The sequence below is a fragment of the Giraffa tippelskirchi genome, chromosome 4 (assembly GCF_054371585.1).
Source record: "Giraffa tippelskirchi isolate mGirTip1 chromosome 4, T2T-mGirTip1v1.2.pri, whole genome shotgun sequence".
In the NCBI taxonomy this organism is placed as follows: domain Eukaryota; kingdom Metazoa; phylum Chordata; class Mammalia; order Artiodactyla; family Giraffidae; genus Giraffa; species Giraffa tippelskirchi.
In genome coordinates, this window is record NC_137278.1 from 163,181,865 (window position 1) to 163,202,357 (window position 20,493).

Consider the following 20,493-nt stretch of genomic DNA (forward strand, 5'->3'; position numbering starts at 1 on the left):
TGCCACCATTCCTGGGCTGAGCCCTGATCAAATCCTTTCTTTAAAATACAGTCCAGGGTTAACATTTTATGGGATCAAATACTTGGTGTATTCACATCTGAGCCGTCAGTGACCAGAAAACAAAATTTCTTACTTGGGGAATTTGGGCACCATTTTTTATTTTTTTACGAAAAATTTTTTAAAAATTTAAAATTCTGTTTTATAGAAAAATCTAGCCTGGGAATTCCTTTGCAAAAGATGTACATGTCCACTATATTTAACATGGATAACCAGCAAGGTCCTACCGTAGAGCATATGGAACTCTGTTCAATGTTATGTGGCAGCCTGGATGGGAGTGAGGGTTTGGGGGAGAATGGACACATGTATATATATGGCTTCATCCTTTTCCTGTTCACCCAAAACTATTATAGCATTATTAATCAGCTATACACCAATACAAAATAATAAGTTCAAAAGAAAAAAAAAATGTATATGTGTCAGTTCAGTTCAGTCACTCAGTCGTGTCTGACTCTTTGCAACCCCATGAACCGTAGCACGCCAGGCCTCTCTGTCCAACACCAACTCCCTGAGTCCACCCAAACCCATGTCCATCTAGTCGGTGATGCCATCCAGCCATCTCATCCTCTGTCATCCCCTTCTCCTCCTGCCCTCAATCTTTCCCAGCATCAGGGTCTTTTCCAATGAGTCAGCTCTTCACATCAGGTGGCCAAAGTATTGGAGTTTCAGCTTCAACATCAGCCCTTCCAATGAACACCCAGGACTGATCTCCTTTAGGATGGACTGGTTGGATCTCCTTGCAGTCCAAGGGACTCTCAAGAGTCTTCTCCAACACCACACTCAAAAGCATCAATTCTTTGGCGCTCAGCTTTCTTTATAGTCCAACTCTCACATCCATACATGACCACTGGAAAAACCATAGCCTTGACTATACGGTCAGGCATCTAGAAAAAGAGAATATGTAGCAATATAACAACTTGCATTTAACAGCCAGTGAAGGCTTTCAGAAAATGTATGGAATTTGGAAGTAAAAAACCTGAGTGTGAATCCTATCATAGCCTCTTATAGCTTAATCTCTCTGGGCTTGCATTTTTTTCTCTGTGGAATGCAAGTAATAATGCCTATATACATAATACACAGTTCATATATAACTGTTGAAAAGATTCCTGTAAAGTACTCCATAAAATTTAAAAAGATACTATTATTGGTATTGCTGCAGCACTAAAAAGCCTGCCTCTGATTTGAGAGAATAACCTTCAATCTCGTTCCCTTGGGGCACACTTTTATTCTGGGTGTTTACTGTGTGCCAGGCCTTACATGTGGAGAAGGAAATGGCAACCCACTCCAGTATTCTTGCCTAGAGAATCCTGTGGACGGAGGAGCTTGGTGGGCTGCTGTCCATAGGGTCGCACAGAGTTGGACACGACTGAAGTGACTTAGCATGCATGCATGCATTGGAGAAAGAAATGGCAACCCACTCCAGTGTTCTTGCCTGGAGAATCCCAGGGACAGAGGAGCCTGGTGGGCTGCCGTCTACGGCATCGCACAGAGTCGGACATGACTGAAGCGACTTAGCAGCAGCAGCAGCAGCAGCAGTAGGCCTTACATGTTTTTAGGTTCACAGATTCTAGCTCATTCCTACAACAATCCTAGGTGGTAGATGCTGTCTTTAGCATCTACATTTTATTTATTTTTATTCATTTATTTGGCTGCACTGGGTCTTTGTTGCGTCATGTGGGATCTAATTCCTCAACCAGGGATTGAACCCAGGCCCCCTGCGTTGGCAGTTTGGAGTCTTAGCCACTGAACCACCAAGGAAGTCCCTAGCAACTACATTTTGTAGCTGAGGCCAAGAAGTGAAGCAAAATCCCTGTGGCTATGAGCTAATAGGTGACTGAGCCTAGGCAGTCTATTCCAGAATCTGTCCTTTTAAGCACTTATCAGTAAAGTCTCACTTTGGAGGTGAGTAATAGAAACTCAAAATAACACTGGCTTGGGACTTCCCTGGTAATCCAGTGGCTAAGATTCTATGCTTCCAATACAGGGGGCCCAGTTTCGATCCCTGGTCAGGGAACTAGATCCCACATGCCACAACTAAGACCCAATGCAGCCAAATAAATAAATTAAAATATTTAAAAAAAAATAACACTGGCTTAAACTAGATAGAAGCACATTTCTCTTTTATGTGAAAGTCCAGAGGTTGACAGTTCAAGACTAAAGCAGAGATTCAGCTCCATACAGTGCTCAGCGCTCCAGGACTCCTAACATGTTGTCTCATTCTCAGCATCTGAAACAGAGGCTAGAGCTTCAGTTGTTATAATACATCTGCTTTCCAAGCAGCAGGATGGAGGAAGGCACAGGATAGAAAAAGGATAAAACACATGCCAGTTGTTTATTGTGGACTGTTCCTGGGTGTGGCCATACGACATTTCTGCTAATAGCTCATTGAACATAATAGCAAGAGGGCTGGGAAATACAGTCATTATTCTAGATGGCTTTGTGACCCATGGAAACCAGAGGATTTGATTAATGAAAGAAGGGGAGAAGCGGTCAAGGGCTAGTGGACTCATGGAGGAACAGTGGCAGATAAGGTTGGAGAGGTGGGAAGGGGCTGGGTGATGAGAACTTATAAGGCCCCACCGCTCACCACTCTAGTCTTTGGGTTCATCTCTCATTTGGGCAGGTACCAAGGAAAGGCAGGGATGTCCCTGGAAAACCACCACTTGTGGCCATTGACTGGCCCTCAGAAGCTTTGTAATGGCACGTGCAGAATACAGTGCAATTGTTCCCCTTGGTGGTGGACTTGGGACTGGTTCCAGTCTCAGTCTCATTAGCTCATTAGATTAGAATGGGGATAGGTGGCTTCTGATTCATGTTTCCAGAGAGTCCAGAAAGAGGAGGTGGGGTTGGAGGCTCCCAGGACAGACTACAGGCACTAAATGGCCTTTGGCTGGCGTCTCTGAATCTCTAGAGAGAGCCTGGATGCCACACGCTGGAAAGTGACTTCACTGTTTCCAAAGATCTTTCCCATAACCTATTTCTCTTGGAACACATAATATGATGGTGGTTGGGGTTGCTCTGCTCCCTATTTTGCCAAGGAGGAACAGAAAGTCAGAATCCTATGTGATATTCAGTAAGATGAGGGGAGGTCTTAGAATCTGCTGGGTTTTTTTTTTTCATAAGAGTGCCAGGGGTTTCTAGCATGTGTGCTCAGTCATGTCTGACTCTTTGTGACCCCATGGACTGTAGCCCACCAGACTCTTCTGTCCATGGGATTTTCCAGGCAAGAATACTGGAGTGGATTGCCATTTCCTGCTTCAAGGGATCTTCCTGACCAGGAGGTCAAACCCGTGTCTCCTGTGTCGGCAGGCAGATTCTTTACCACTGTGCCACCCAGGAAGGTGATTCTTAGGTTGAAATAACTCTGAGAAACTGGTCACATCTTGGGAGGGTGGCATATGAATCAGGAGACCATAAGCTCCATGATAACTTTCAGGTGCGTCTTTTGTCGTTACTGCTGCATCTCCACCTGTCGCATTGCAGGTACTCAATGAAAACTTGATGAAACAATGAATGAAGACAAATTTAAGTATCCAGCCTCTTGGATACTACTGTTGGGACCAGCCCAACAAAGAACCAACCTGAGGGAGTGGTGCAACAATTGATGCAAGGGCCTTAGACTTAAGAAAGGACGAGGTTATGCTCTTGTCATTTCAGATGATGGACAACAACATTGGATACCAGGAAGACATGTCAGAGAAAGGAAAGAAGAGGACATGGTTCGACATCAATCCTCCTGGAGAGCCGCCAGTGATGGGAATAACAAGACTGACAATCAGCAACTGCCCTGAACCGGCTCCAAGGACCAGCAAAGCCAAACTGTCCACTTGGGGTCAATTGGAGAAACTGACCATTGAAGGGGAAAAATTGGTCAAAGAACAGGGACAGCCTTTGACCTCAGCTGCCTTGTTCTTGGCTATGTTATCTGTGTAACTACCACGGTTGATGCCAATCATACTTATTGGGCATATGTGCCCAATCCTCCCCTATTAAGACCAATTACTTGGGAGGATTCTTCTGTTCCAATTTTCATAAATGACTCTTCTTGGTTACCTGGACCTTTTGACCTGAGCCTTCCTTTAAAACCAGAAGAAGAGGGCTGACAACTTTCAAATGTTAGTGTTAATTATACTGTGGGAACAGATCTTACCCCTATATGTATGGGAGCAGAAACTCATTGTCTTAAAAGAGGATTACAAAGTTGGCTATCTATAGTTAAAGAACCCTAAGTGAACAAAATTCATTTTTTCTTATTAGAAGCATTTTCCTTTAATATCACAAGAGAAAATACTACTATGTTTCCACCCCATCTACCTGACTATTATTTCTATAAAATCTGGAATAGAACATTGGGTACAATGGAAATTATGTAAAGCTAGTACTGGACATATTATGGCCAATACTTCTGATGGAGAAATTATTGATTGGAGTCCCAAAGGAGATCCTCTGGATAAAAATAATAATTTGGATTTGCCTATATTGTTAAACAATACTTTAGAGTCCATGAATAACATTGTTAATAGCTCTATATGTTGGCATGGAGGGAGTTTCTCCCCTCCCTTACCTCAATTACCTTATATGCCTTTACATTCAGAGTTGTGGAAAATATCAGCTGCCTTCCAACTCATAACAGCATGGAAGGGGCAATTTAATTCATCACTATCCGGTCATTCCTCACATTTTGATAAAAATTCAACCCATTGGATTAAAGAATGTGTTTATTTACCTTTCATATTTTTGATAGGACCTACTTTTTATAATGCCTCTTCTGGGTTACTTACTTGTCAAAATTGTTCCTTTTACACTTGTATCAATTCTTCTCTCCAATTTCAGAATGATTATTCTCTATATATTCTAAAAACCAGATCTAGAGTATGGCTTCCTATAAAAATGAATAGACCATGGCAGGATAGCCCCACAGTCTATATTGTAGAAGAAATCCTTAAGAAAGTGTTAAAACACACTAAACGGTTTATTGGACTGTTAATTGCTGCCATTTTAGGAATTATTGCTATAGCTGCTACAGCAGCTGTAGCAGGAGTGGCATTATATCAAAGTGTACAGACTGTGCACTTTGTGCAAGAATGGCCTAAAGATTCTGATGTTCTTTGGTCTACCCAAAGACAAACGGATGGAAAATTAGCTGTACAAATGGCTGATTTACAACAGGTTGTTATACTACTAGGTGATCAAGTAAATAGTCTGCAAAAACAGATTCGTCTTAAGAGTGATTGGAACATTACTTCTTTTTGTGTCACTCACAAATATAGTGAATCTTCATTTCATTGGGACAAAGTTAAACAACACCTCTTAAATCAAGGTAATCTATCTCTGGATATTAATAACTTACAACAAGAGATTATGGAAACTTTCTCTCAGAAACTACAACTTTTGCATGGATCTAATCTGCTGGAAGCAGCATCAGGTGGAATTTCTCAGTTAAATTCCATTCCTCACTTGAAAACTATCAGAGGATCAATGGCTGGTTTTATGTTAATTTTTATATGTCTTTTTTTCTGTTTCTACATAGTCTGGTGGCGAATCACCAAGAAAGTCGACGGACAACAACAGCAATTAGTGACTATTGCTTTGGCTTCTATGGTCATCAATAATCACCAAAAATAAGCTTCAAAAAATAAAAAAGGGGGATATGTAGGGAATATGCTATGCACAGGCCTGTACTATAATTAACAGGGCTTCTTTGAAAAATAAGAATGACTTTCTCATCACCTCCAGGCAAAGGGCTGGGAGCAGTAAAAAGTACATCATGGAAAAACATCTTGAAAACAAGATGTTGAAGTATTGATGTGACTGATGGAAAACCATTAGTGACTGTTCTCGTAACCAGAGCCTTGAGGGAATTGCTGAGAAAGGTTGTCACTAGCTGAAGAGCTAAACAGAGTCATGAAAAGCCTGAAGGTTTGACATTGAAGACTGTGCATTGTATATCTTTTTTTTTTTTTTTTTTTTGGTGTTAGTTCTTCTCTAAATTTTTGGTAGAATTCCGCTGTGAAGCCGTCTGGTCCTGGGCTTTTGTTTGCTGGAAGATTTCTGATTACAGTTTCGATTTCCGTGCTTGTGATGGGTCTGTTAAGATCTTCTATTTCTTCATGGTTCAGTTTTGGAAAGTTATACTTTTCTAAGAATTTGTCCATTTCTTCCAAGTTGTCCATTTTATTGGCATATAGCTGTTGGTAGTAGTCTCTTATGATCCTTTGTATTTCTGTGGAGTCTGTTGTGATCTCTCCATTTTCATTTCTAATTTTGTTGATCTGATTCTTCTCCCTTTGTTTCTTGATGAGTCTGGCTAATGGCTTATCAATTTTGTTTATCTTCTCGAAAAACCAGCTTTTAGTTTTGTTGATTTTTGCTATGGTCTCTTTTGTTTCTTTTGCATTTATTTCTGGCCTAATTTTTAAGATTTCTTTCCTTCTACTGACCCTGGGGTTTTTCATTTTTTCCTTCTCTAGTTGCTTTAGGTGTAGAGTTAGTTGATTTATTTGATTTTTTTCTTGTTTCTTGAGGTACGCCTGTATTGCTATGAACCTTCCCCTTAGTATTGCTTTTACAGTGTCCCATAGGTTTTGGGTTGTTGTGTTTTCATTTTCATTCGTTTCTATGCATAATTTGATTTCTTTTTTGATTTCTTCTGTGATTTGTTGGTTATTCAGAAGCGTGTTGTTTAGCCTCCATATGTTGGAACTTTTAATAGTTTTTTTCCTGTAATTGAGGTCTAATCTTACTGCATTGTGGTCAGAGAAGATGGCTGGGATGATTTCAATTTTTTTTAATTTACCAAGGCTAGATTTATGGCCCAGGATGTGATCTATCCTGGAGAAAGTTCCATGTGCACTTGAGAAAAAGGTAAAATTGATTGTTTTGGGGTGGAAACTCCTGTAAATATCAATTAAATCTAATTTGTCTATTGTATCATTTAAAGTTTGTGTTTCCTTGTTAATTTTCTGTTTAGTTGATCTATCCATATGCGTGAGTGGAGTATTAAAGTCTCCCACTATTATTGTGTTATTGTTAATTTCCCCTTTCATACTTGTTAGTATTTGCCTTATATATTGTGGTGCTCCTATGTTTGGTGCATATATATTTATGATTGTTACGTCTTCTTCTTGGATTGATCCTTTGATCTTTATGTAGTGTCCTTCTTTGTCCCTTTTCACATCCTTTATTTTAAAGTCTATTTTATCTGAAATGAGTATTGCGACTCCTGCTTTCTTTTGGTCTCCGTTTGCATGGAATATGTTTTTCCATCCTTTCACTTTCAGCCTGTGTGTGTCTCTAGTTTTGAGGTGGGTCTCTTGTAGACAGCATATATAGGGGTCTTGTTTTTGTATCCATTCAGCAACCCTTTGTCTTTTGGTTGGGGCATTCAACCCATTTACATTTAAGGTAATTATTGATAAGTATGATCCCGTTGCCATTTACTTTGTTGTTTTGAGTTCGTGTTGAAACATCCTTTCTGTGTTTCCTGTTTAGAGAAGATCCTTTAGCATTTGCTGGAGAGCTGGTTTGGTGGTGCTGAATTCCCTCAGCTCTTGCTTGTCTGTAAAGCTTTTGAATTCTCCTTCATATCTAAATGAGATCCTTGCTGGGTACAGTAATCTGGGTTGTAGATTATTCTCTTTCATTACTTTAAGTATGTCCTGCCATTCCCTTCTAGCCTGAAGGGTTTCTATTGAAAGATCAGCTGTTATCCTTATGGGGATTCCCTTGTGTGTTATTTGTTGTTTTTCCCTTGCTGCTTTTAATATTTGTTCTTTGTGTTTGATCTTTGTTAATTTGATTAATATGTGTCTTGGGGTGTTTCGCCTTGGGTTTATCCTGTTTGGAACTCTCTGGGTTTCTTGGACTTCTGTGACTATTTCTTTCCTCAATTTAGGGAAATTTTCAACTATTATCTCCTCGAGTATTTTTTCATGGCCTTTCCTTTTATCTTCTTCTTCTGGGACTCCTATGATTCGAATGTTGGGGCGTTTCATATTGTCCCAGAGGTCCCGGAGGTTTTCCTCATTTCTTTTGATTCTTTTTTCTTTTTTCCTCTCTGCTTCGTTTATTTCCATCATTCTATCTTCTACCTCACTTATCCTATCTTCTGCCTCCGTTATTCTTCTGTTGGTTCCCTCCAGAGTGTCTTTTATCTCCTTTATTTCATTATTCATTCTATATTGACTCCTTTTTATTTCTTCTAAGTCCTTGATAAACATTTCTTGCATCTTCTCAATCTTTGTCTCCAGGCTATTTATCTGTAACTCCATTTTGCTTTCAAGATTTTGGATCATTTTTATTATCCTTATTCTAAATTCTTTTTCAGATAGATTCCCTATCTCCTCCTCTTTTGTTTGGCTTTGTGGGCATTTCTCATTTTCCTTTACTTGCTGAGTATTGCTCTGTCTTTTCATCTTGTTTAGATTGCTGTGTTAGGCGTGGCCCTTCTGTATTCTGGTAGTATGAAGTTCCTCTTTGTTGTGGAGGTTCCTCACTGCGGTTGGGGTTGGACAGGTGGCTTGTCAAGGCTTCCTGGTTGGGGGAGCTTGTGTCGGTGTTCTGGTGGGTGGAGCTGGATTTCTGCTCTCTAGAGTGTAATGGAGTGACCAGTATTAATTTTTGAGATGTCTATGGATTTGGTGTGCCTCTGGGCAGCCTGTATATTGATGCTCAGGTCTATGTTCCTGCGTTGCTGGAGAATTTGCGTGGTATGTCTTGCTCTGGAACTTATTGTCTCTTGGGTGGAGCTTGGTTTCAGTGAATTTATGGAGGCTATTGGATGGTCTCTTATTAATTAATATTTCCCCTGGCTTTCAGTCTTATTCTTGCAGTAGCCTCAAGACTTCTCCTTCCATACAGCCTCAATAATAAAACTTTTAGGTTAATGGTGAAAAGATTCTCCACAGTGAGGAATACCCAGAAAGGTTCACTGAGTTACATGGAGAGATGAGGTGGGGGGGGGGGTTGAGGTGACCAGGAGGGGAAGAGGGGAATTCAAATGTGGAGAGAGCAATCTAGCCAGTAAGCACTTCCCTCTGTGCTTTCCACAGTTTGGAACCCTCAGAGTGATTCACAGAGATACATAGAGAGGGGGGAGGAAGGTAACAGAGGTGAGCATGAGTAGAAAGGGAGGAATTAAGAGGGGAGAGAGAGATCTGGGCAGTATCCTGTTCCTGAAGTGTTCTCCGGTACCCAGAACACCCTCAGAGATTCACAGAATTGGGTTGAGAAGAGAAGGAGGAGGGTGGGAGATAGAGGTTCCCTGAGGGAGAAGAAAGAGCATCAATAGGGGGAGAGAGTGATCAGGCCAGTGATCACACTCCTGAGTAAAAATGGGTCCTAAAGATTGGGTTCTTAAATGTACAAAGTTGATATCAAATATGTAAAACAAAGATTAAAAATCTAGAGTAGAGGTTAGACTCTTATAAAACTTACAATATAAAAAAAAAAAGGAAACAGTGTAAAAAGAAAAAAAAACAGTAAAACAGTAAAAAAAGAAACAGTAAAAAAATGTAGAACAGGAAAAAAACATTAAAAAAAAGAAAACACAAAAGGTATAAGATATATGTATGTAGTTTGCTTCAAAAATAGGGTTTTTTTTTTTTTGCAAGTTAATAGTGGGTTATGAAAATGAAAGTTAAAGGTGTAACAGAGGACTTGAAGAAAAAGGAAAGAAGAGAAAAAAAAATTTTTTTTTTAAATTAAAAAAAAAAAAAAGTAAAAAATATATATATCCCGGACTTTCTCTGGAGCTGTTGTGAGCAGTGTGGGATCTGCTCAGTTTTAGATAGATCCTTATTCCTGCTTATACTTTTCAAGATCTATAGGTCCTTTTCAATGCAGTCGGTATTAACTACAGGGATCTTAATCTGTTGGCCTGTCCCTTCCAAAGCGCTTCCCTCTGTTTATTTGGCTTCTGTTTGGAGATCTCTTCAGTATCTAATTTCCGCCCTGCAACAAAGCGGTGGAGGTGATCTCTTTAGGTTCGCTTGTTCAATCGTGCTGTGGGGAGGAAGGAACACTGCAATTCTGGCGTGTGTGTGGTAAGCTCGCAGTGTCTCGGCCGCACTGGGTTCGCCCCTGCTCACGGCGCGTGTGCTTTCCCCGTCTACCCTGCTCAGGCTTCAGGTTACTCGGCCGGGGAGCGGGCCCTGAGCTGCGTGCACTTCCCAGGTCTAAGCCGCTCAGGTTCAGGCTCCCGGTTACTCCACAAAGGCGCAGACTCGGTTTCGCCCGCGGCTTGTGCCGTTCCCGGTCGGAGCTGCCCAGGCGGCCAGGAGTTTGGCGAGGGCGCTCTCCCCTGTTGGGGCGGTGCGGCTTATCACCTCCCTGGTCCCCGCCTCGGTTTACGGGCGCGCCCGGCTCCGGTGTGCTTTGTGTCGGTTCTGGGGAGCTGGTCTCTGGCTGCGACCCTCCCGGCGGCTGTCGACCCTCCGGGATCTCAGGCAGTCTTTGCTTAGTAACTGGGAGCCTGTTTGCAGTTTGGTAGGGGGTGCCCTCTCTGGAGCCGAGTTTGCCCCTTTCCGGCTCTGGCGGGCCCCGCCTGCCCGCTGTGTCCGGCGGGGGATGGGGCGGTCCGCAGCCGGCTAGCTCTCCTCTGGTATCGCTCAGTCCTTTGTTCTGTGAGCGGGCCGGCAGTGCCTTAGAGTTGGGCTTTTCGCGGGATAGTTCTCTCTCTCTCTCGCTGTCCCACAGTTTAGGTTACTATCTTACGTTAGCTCCCTCAGATTGCCCTCGGGGCACTCGGGCCCGGTCCTTACCCTAGGCAATGCCGCCCGCTCCTCTCCGTTCAGCCCCCACTTGCTGGTGGCGGATGATGCGAGCGTCTGGGGTTCTTTGCTGGGAGTTGCTTTAGGCACGTAATCTGTGGATTTTATTTATTTTTTCCTCCCAGTTACGTTGCCCTCCGAGATAAAAAATCCTCCCCCACACCCGCCGGTGAGAGGGTTTCCTGGTGCTTGGAAATTCCTCCTCTTTTACGACTCCCTCCCCGGGACGGGTCTCCGTCCCTAACTCTTTTGTCTCTCTTTTTATCTTTTATAATTTCTCCTACCTCTTTTGAAGATAATGCGCAGTTTTTGTGGAAGCCTGACGTCCTCAGCCAGCCTTCAGAAGTAGTTTTGTGAAGTTTGGTCAGCGTTCAGATGTTCTTTCGATAAATTTGTGGAGGAGAGAGTGGTCTCCCCGTCCTATTCCTCCGCCATCTTAGCCCCGCCCCCCTGCATTGTATATCTTTATCCCCGATCTGAGATTGTAAAAAACAGATATCTCTAGAGCACGTAAAGGAAGTAGATGTTAGCAATAAAAAGCATGCAAGGATTAGGATCTGAGCTTTTGCCTGAGAGCGGCATCAGCTCCCTGATCCCCACCTTATTTCTGAGTCTTATTTTTCCTTATTCTTCTGCGGCACCATTCTCTCAGGTTGGTTCATTGTTGGGCTGGTCCCAACGTACTACTTCCCCTAGTGCCCTGGAATAAACCTAGAATGAGCTCATATTTTTCTATGCTTAGTGCTGACAAGGTAGGAAATAACTCCTATTAAAATCTCCATTTAGGACTTCCCTGGTGGTCCAGTCGATAGGAATCCTCCCGCCAATGAAGAGGACATAGGTTCAATCCCTGGTCCGGGAAGATCCCACATGGCGTGGGGCAGCTATGCCTGTGCGCCATAGCTACTGAGCCCATGCTCTCTAGACCCCGTGCTCTGCAACAAGGGAGTAACTCCTGCTCGCTGCAGCTAGAGAAAGCCCACGCACAGCAATGAAGACTCAGTGCAGCCAAACAAACAAAAACAAAAAAACTAAACAAAACCCCTCAAACCCTCCATTTAGAAACAGTAACTGAAGTTAAATGACTTGCCTAAGATTATAAAGATAGGAAGGAAGCACTAGAACTAGCATTCAAACTCAGGCTCTTAAATATCATACTCTCTTGTTTCTCTCATAGAGAATAACTATTCCATGTCAGGAGATTTCCCATAGCTCAAATCATTCCCCGTGAAACAGAAAGTCTATTCCATAGATATTTAACATAACAGTTAACCTGATACACAGATATGAGTCCTGTCATTTGACACCAGTGTTATAGAAAAGTTCCACTCTGCTTCATAGCCTATTTGCTTGTATTGAAGTGCCAAACTAGATTGCTGGAGAGCAATGTATATTGACCTTGAATGTTGACTTTACTCGTGAGCACACATCTGTTTTTGTTAATGGGGATGAGGGCAATCAGAGTGAGCTGTCAGAAGCAGACATTCCTGATGTGGAATTCTCTCCCAGTCTGTGAAGTGTTATCTATCATCCCTCGGGCTGGAGAGCAGGTTGTCAGTTTAGACAGTGGCCTGTTGAACCCAGAAGCTTCTGGACTCTTCTGTTCTTTCAAAAGAGGCCTTGTTTCTTCAGGGCTTTCGACTGAGGTTGAATCTTAAAGGAGATGTGAGATTTTTGTGGAGTGACTACTTCAAAAGGACCCCAAGCAGGCTTGGAACAGTAAAAACAGCTCTGTGGGAGTCCTATCTAAACACTCCTTTCTTTTCCAGCAACAGATTCCAAGTACAGGAGCTGACCTCTTTTCTGATCTGCCTTCTCAGGGTCATGTTCCCCCCCCACAGCTCTCCTTTGCCCACTTTTGTATCCACTGCCCCAGCTCTAGCTTGTGTGGGGGAGGGGGAGTTGTCCACGTTGGGAATGGTTTCCATTTCCTTCCTTGACTGACATTCCTTTATATACCATGTGACACACACATTGCACAGGCAGCGTTGCCTTGTAACATGTTGGGCATTAGCAGCTTTCATGTGTTTCCTTGCAAGTTCCCCATTTGTCTTCTATGCAGGGCAGTTGGCCCTTATACTGACTGACCTCTATAAGACAGGCACGTAGGTCAGTTAGCAGGTTTTGTGGGGACTTAGCTTTGTCACTCAGCTACCTTACCTGAAGTGTTAGTCACAAGTTCAACTCTTTGTGACCCCACAGATTGTAGCCCGCCAGTCTCCTCTGTCCATGGAATTCTCCAGGCAAGAATACTTGAGTGGGTAGCCATTCCCTTCTTCAGGGGATCGTCCCAATCCAGTCTCCTGCATTGCAGGCAGATACTTTACCATCTGAGTTACCAGGGAAGCCCTTACCTGAAAGAAGAGTTGATAACAGGACTATATGCTCCTTTGAGGCAAGCAATTGTGACTGGGTTTGGGATCCACTCCACCACCCCAAGCAATGAGAACAGGTTTTGATTCGTCTACTGACTAAAACTGTATCCCCTGACATTTTGGTAGAAAGTGAAGCTTTTTCAAAGAGCAGTGTATGAAAAAACAATGGAGCTGTGAGGTGTGAATCCAGAGAGTCTTGACAGTAAGTCTGCTAATGAGGTGGTATTCATAGTCTGATTTTATATTTCTTTTCTAACTCAATAAAAATGTGATTTTTTTCTCAGTTACAAAAGAAATATGATGACTTATGGTTCAATAATTCCATATGTAATTTCCTAGACTTTTGACATTTATATCCTGCTCTGAATAGTTATACTGTTTATCATCTGAGATATCTGCTCATTTCACTGAGAGAAGTTTTTTTTATTATTATTATTTTTAAAAGCCAGAACATTTATCGCCTGACTAATTGTTGAAATCCTTAAGAGGAACTGGATGTTTCAACAGCTGCTTGCTTGGGTTTAGTGTTGTTCTTTCATGGAATCCGTGCCTGAATCTGAGGTATAAAATTTTTAGGTACCTCATTCGACCAGTCCCTGTAGTATTTTGTCTTTTAGCTTTAGCACTCCAATTATACTTTTTCTTTCACTTGGTTGGGTAACCACACTTGCCACAGGTCTTCTGAAGGTGGTAGGACTTCGAGCCACAGCAGCTGAGACCAAAGAGTGGGAGAAGCATTTTGAAATACATGTTACCTCTGGTCCTCCCAGCCATGTCCCTTCACCTCTCTATCACCCACACACCACATATAAGTTTCCCAAATTATAACTTGGTCAAATCAAAGGAACTAGATGTTGTTTGCATCTTGGGCAAACAACAGGTAGTTAAAAATATGAGCCGGAGGGGACCTGCACCCACTCTGATGCCCTTGAGGTAGCTGGACCTGAATAAGATATGTCTAAGTGTGAGAATTGGACATGACCTTCAAGGTCGTGGGAATCCAGATGGACTTAGCTCTTCTTGGAGCTTCCCCTGCCTAAGCTTGCAGGGAAATGAGCCATCAGCACTGAATCTCGTACCTTTACACTTCAGAGGTCCAGATTCTCCACCACCCTGGAAGCTAGGAAAGATATCTGGTATTGAGCTTCCTGCCAATTTTGTCCTTTGGGGCACTCAGATTGAATTTAATTTAATGAAGAAAAATAAGGAAATACTATCATATGCACTCTGAGTGTGGCGTAAGAATTTTTAACTGTGAATAATATATGAAAGAAAAAGTCAACCTCAATTTCAAACAAATTGAAATTTAAATGAAATTTTTTCTCCCCTGTTAGATTAGTGCTGTGCTTAGTTGCTCAGTCATGTCCGACTCTTTGTGACTCACAGACTGTAGCGCACCAGCCTCCTCTGTCCATGGGATTCTCTAGGTGCAAATACTAGAGTGGGTTGCCATGCTCTCCTCCAGGGGATCTTCCTAGCCCAGGGATCAAACCCAGGTCTCCCACATTGTAGGCAGATCCTTTACCATCTGAGCCACCAGGGAAGCCCTGGTGGAAGTTAGATTAGTAAAGAGATTTTTAAAAGCTTGCACTTGATAATGAGTGAAGGTACAGTGAAATGGGTACACTTGTCTACTTTCATTAGATATATAAATTAATGCAATCCTTGGTCTCATAATTTGGTAATTATTAAGAGGCTTAGGGACTTCCCTGGTAGTCTGGTTGTTAGGACTCTGTTCTTTCACTGCAGAGGGCACAGGTTTGATCCCTGGTCGAGGAACTAAGATCCTGCATGCTGCATAGCTAAAAAAAAAAAGTACTTATTAAGAGTCTTAAATTTTGACCCAGTAATTCTTCTTCCACCAATTGATTATAATTAAATAATCAGAAATGTGGATAAGTATTTAGGCACGAAGATATTCATGGTAGTGTTTATAGATGTAATAAATGTGATGTAATGCATTAGGTAACAATTGGTTCTAAGAGCAAGAAAATGGTTAAATAAATGATGGCACATCAAGATTTAATATTGAAGTAGCCATTTAGATTTTTTAAAAGTTGCCATGGTTCCCTCCCAGATGAAATTAGATGTAGACATGTATGCAAGCCAGCTCTGGCTGCATAACAAACTACCCCAAGATTAAATGGCATAAAACATGCTCAAAATCTGTGGACTGGCTAAACAGTTCTTCTGGTCTGGGCTGACTGGAGCTGGATGGTTGAAAATGGCCTCACTTACATATCCAGGATGGCCAGAACAGTTGTGGTCTGTCATCCTCTAGGTCAACGTTGGGCTATTCTAAATGCTCTGCTGCTGCTGCTGCTAAGTCGCATCAGTCGTGCTCTAGGGGAGATCAATTCCTAATGCACAAGCACCTTTTAAGTCTCTGCTTAAGTTATATCTGCTAATGTCCTATGAGCTAAAGTAAGTCACATGGTCAAGCCCGGAGTCAAGATGTAAAAAAACAGACTCAATCTTTTAAAAAAAAATTAATTTATTTTTCATTGGAGGATGATTGCTTTACAATATTGTGTAGATTTCTGTCATATATCAACATGAATCAACCATGGATATACATATTGTCCCCTCCCTCTTGAACCTCTCCTCCTACCTGTCAACCCATCCTATCCTTCTAGGTTATCACAGAGCACCAGATTTGAGCTCCCTGCATCATACAGTAAATTTTCACTGGCTATCTAATTTTACATATGATAATATACATGTTTCAGTGCTACTCTCTCAATTCATCCCACCCTCTCCTTCCCCATCCTGTGTCCACAAGTCTGTTTTCTATGTCTGTGTCTCCTCTGCTGCCCTGCACATAGGTTCCTCAGTGCCATCTTTCTAGATTCCATATTTATGTGTTAATATACAATATTTATCTTTCTCTTTCTGACTTACTTCACTGTGTATAACAGGCTCCAGGGTCATCCACCTTATTAGAACTGAGTCAAATGCATTCCTTTTTATGGCTGAGTAATACTCCATTGTGTATATGTACCACAATTTCTTTATCCATTCATCTGTCGATGGACATTTAAGTTGCTTCCATGTCCCAGCTATTGTAAATAGTGCTGCAAGGAATATTGGGGTGCATGTCAGACTCAATCTTTTGATAGGAAGATCTGCAAAATATTGTGGTCATTAAAAAAAATCACAAAGTGTGATTTAGTTTAGCTAACAAAATGTGAAAGCTTTGAGGGCAGAAGCTTTAAGACCCAATGACTTCACTATATTCTCCTTTCCTTCCTACAATGTAACCAGATGCATTTAGATGGTAGCTGCTCTGTTTGCCTCTGTTTCAGAGCAATCAAGATGAGCACAGTTTTCATGCCAACCTGCACTGGGCATGTGGTTTGAATAAGAAATAAAGCTTTGTGATCTGAAGCCAGGTAACAAAGTTGAGATTTTTGTTATTGCTACAAAACCTGGTCTGTCCAAACTAATATGAAAATTGTGCAGGCATTAAGGTGATAATTTAAAAGAATGATTATTTATATGGGTTCATCATATAATTCTATATAAATCAGAAGGCTATAAAGCTGGTATACATTTGTATATGTTCAGTTCAGTTCAGTTGCTCAGTTGTGTCCAACTTTTTGTGACCCCATGGAATGCAGCACGCCAGGCTTCCCTGTCTATCACCAACTCCCAGAGCATACTCAAACTCATGTCCATTGAGTTGGTGATGCCATCCAACCTTCTCATCCTCTGTCGTCCCCTTCTCCTCCCACCTTCAATCTTTCCCAGCATCTGGGTCTTTTCAAATGAGTCATTTCTTTGCATCAGGTTGCCAAAGTATTGGAGTTCCAGCTTAAGCATCAGTCCTTTCAATGAATATTCAGGACTGATTTCCTTTACTATGGACTAATTGGATCTCCTTGCAGTCTTCTCAAGAGTCTTCTCCAACACCACAGTTTAAAAGCATCAATTCTTCAGCGCTAGCTTTCTTTATAGTCCAACTCTCACATCCATAAATGACTACTGGGAAAACCATAGCTTGGACTAGACAGACCTTTGTTGGGAAGGGTAATGTCTGCTTTTCAATATGCTGTCTAGGTTGGTCATAACTTTTCCTCCAAGGAGCAAGAGTCTTTTAATTTCATGGCTGCAGTCACCATCTTCAGTGATTTTGGAGCTCCAAAGAATAAAGTCTGTTACTGTTTCCATTGCTTCCCCATCTATTTCCCATGAAGTGATGGGACCAGATGCCATGATCTTAGTTTTCTGAATGTTGAGTTTTAAGCCAACTTTTTCACTCTCTTCTTTCATGTTCATCAAGAGTCTTTTTGTAATCCTAAAATTTTCAAAACAAGCAAACACATAAGCACATATCCTGGAAGGAGAAATATCAGAATGTCAATAGTGGGACTGCAGGTAATTTTCTCTTCTTTCTGCTGTATATTTTCCAGATCATCTATAATTAGCTTGTATTACCATGGTAGAATTTATTATTCTTTCCAACCACTACCCACCCACCCCCTGTCCATTGTCAGGTGATTTACTGTGCCTCCTATGGGGAAATTTTATGTCTTCATCTCCCTGGATTTGGTTCAGTCATGTGACATGCTTTGCCCACTGAAATGTGGGTAAACACGGCATTTAGCATATTGGAGCAGAAGGTTTATGACTCATCTTGAGTTCTGGCCAGTGTTCTTGCTCTTTCCCAGACATGACCTATGCAGAAGCTGTTCTTTCAGCCTGGGTCCTGAAATCAGAAGACAGAGCAGAGCCCAGGGTGTAAGATAACAGAAATATATATTTGATCCCAGTTCCTAGCCCACAGCTCCTAAAACCCTTGGAATTCTCTTAGTGATAAAAGCACTGGTGGGAGTATCTTTTGTTCTCATATTTGGTGTCTGACCCAGGTTCCTGACACAGAGCTTCTAAATCCCTTGAAATTTCCTGGGTGATAGCAATGTCTTTTGTTCTAGTGCAGTGACTCCTGGTGGGTAGGAGGCTGATCACCAGAAAAATCAAGAAATGATTAGAAGCTTGGAATTGTCAACGCTTTCCCCCATTCTCCAGAGAAGGAAGGGGCCTGGAAATGGAGTTAATGATTGGTTATGCCTATATGATGAAACCTTCACAAAAATCCTAAAAGTACAGGGTGTGGAGAGCTTCTGGGTTGGTAAGCATGTGCAGGTGCTGGGAGAGAGGCACCTAAAGAAGGTACTGAAGCTCCTCACCCCTTCCCCATACCTTTGCCCTATTTCTCTCTTCCACCAGGATGTTCACCTGTATCCTTTATCATATCCTTTTATAATAAACAGGTAAATAGTAAGGGAACTCCTTTCCTGAGTTCTGTAAGTTGCTCTAACAAATTAATCAAGCACGTGGAGGGAGTGGTAGAAACATTTGATCTATGGATAATTGGTCAGCAGTACAGATGACAACCTAGACTTCTAACTAGCATCTGAAAGGGTGAGGGGAGGGGTTGTCTTGTGGGACAAGACAATTTAAGTTATAGGATCTGACACTATTTCCAGGGAGATAGTGTCAGAACTGAGTTGAATTGTGGGACATACAGCTGGTGTCATAGACTTGCTTGGTGCGGGAATAGCCTCATCCCTACATCTGGTGTCAAAAGTGTTGTGAGTATGGTTGTGGTGTGAGAGTAAATAGGAGACACACAGGAGGAGGACTGAGTCTTTCTTACCTACAGAGCCTGGTGAAAGTCACAGCCTGGCTCAGCTTCCAGATAGCATGAGGAAGAAATAAACCATTGTTGTAATAAGTCCCTGAGATTTACTTATTAAGAAAATTCCTTTTTTACTTTCAAAGACATATGTAAAGATAAGGCCACCTGTGACTCTTAAGTCACCAAATTCTAAGTCTTGCCCATAAAAGAGACTGCTTTCTTCTTATTCCCACACCATCTTTCTTCCTCCTTTGCTTTCAATGACAAGGTGTACCAGGGTTGTCATGTCTTTGGACCTGAGAAGAAGTAAAAAAGGAGCTCATCTCTTCCTCAGTAAGAAACACGTTAGGACTTCTCTGGTGGCTCAGCAGTAAAGAATCTGCCTGCCAAGGCAGGAGATGCAGGTTCAATCCCTGATCTGGGAAGATCCCACATGCCAAGGAGCAGCTAAACCCATGTGCCACAACTATTAAGCTTGTGCTGTAGAGCCTGAGAGCTGCAAATACTGAAGCCAACGTGCCCTAGAGCCCACGCTCTGCAAGAGAAGCCCCCACCATGAGAAGCCTGAGCACCACAACTAGAGAGTAGTTCCAGCTCACTGAAACTCGAGAAAAGCCGGTGCAGCAACAAAGACCCAAAACAGCCAAAAATAAACAAATAAAATTATTGTTTAAAAAGAAGTACTTTAGCCTTGGTAGAGAGTATGGCATGATTTAGAAGTCACCAACCAGCATTGAATTCTCATCATTCCAAATTAAAATAGAATTATTTCACCCAAAACCCAGCCAAGGATGTTCATAAACCACACATATAGGGGTTGATCATTTGTACACAGTATACTCAGTTATTCAAAGAAAATGTGGCTTTCTCAGTTTCCTACAAATGATTCAACCTTCCTTATGAGCCCAGTCTGCTGAGTGACAAGGAATTTATGTTTAAGTATCTCAACATCCCCTCCCTGTCTTCTCCCAGATTACCTGGAAGTAACAAGGGTTTGCTTGTTGTCACTGTGGAGGTGGGCACATGGAGATTCCGATCCCAAGCTACTTCTTGGCTCTTTATTGACTTTGAAGAGTGATTTCCCCTCGTACCTTTACTCCTCTATCTACTAGCAACCTTCTGCAGACACCTGGGGCTAGAATACCCCATGTCTGCTGTTTCTCAGTTCATCAGGGCCTGGGATCTTCTAAGTTAATTTGCCTCTTCTCAGCTTTCTGAGATTGTATTTCTTTGAAGAACAGCTGGGATTTCCATTTGATTCCAGCTCAGGTGGTCTGCCCTATAGTTCCACTTTGGTCACCCTCTGCTGAGCTTGCCAGCAGCACCACTGACTACTTATTGTGTCTTTCACCAGCCCTGGAGGGGGGTGCAGGGCACACTTCTGGATGATCTCTGTGCCAGATGTGAGCTGGGGACAGCTGGGCTTAACCATGTCCCTTGTGGCAGCCCAGATTGGTAGAGGGGGGACTCTGTTTCATTCCAGCTGCTGCCCTTGTGCAGAAGAGAAGGATGTGAGCTAGACTTCCTGCCCTTGGCCTTGGGTGAAGGTCATGGAAGAAAGTGGGCCATCGGCCAAGGATCAGAAGTGAGGGCTCACTGGACTCCTCAAACCAAAGCAGGAGTCTCTTCTGTTTCTCCAATAACCATGCTC

At 42.2% G+C, this 20,493-nt stretch overlaps 1 protein-coding gene across 3 annotated transcripts in view; it reads left to right on the plus strand.

Annotated features, from left to right (window-relative positions):
• DRAM1 (DNA damage regulated autophagy modulator 1) overlaps positions 1–20,493 on the plus strand; it is a 108,005-nt gene that overhangs the window by 54,661 nt on the left and 32,851 nt on the right. For 2 of the 3 annotated variants that reach the window (XR_014083454.1, XR_014083459.1), the window contains one exon: positions 3,715–4,366. The exons of the other annotated variant lie outside the window; for it this stretch is intronic. The gene's annotated coding sequence lies outside the window, so the exon portion shown is untranslated. Of the gene's footprint in view, positions 1–3,714; positions 4,367–20,493 lie in introns of those variants that run through there. 3 annotated transcript variants of the gene reach the window in all.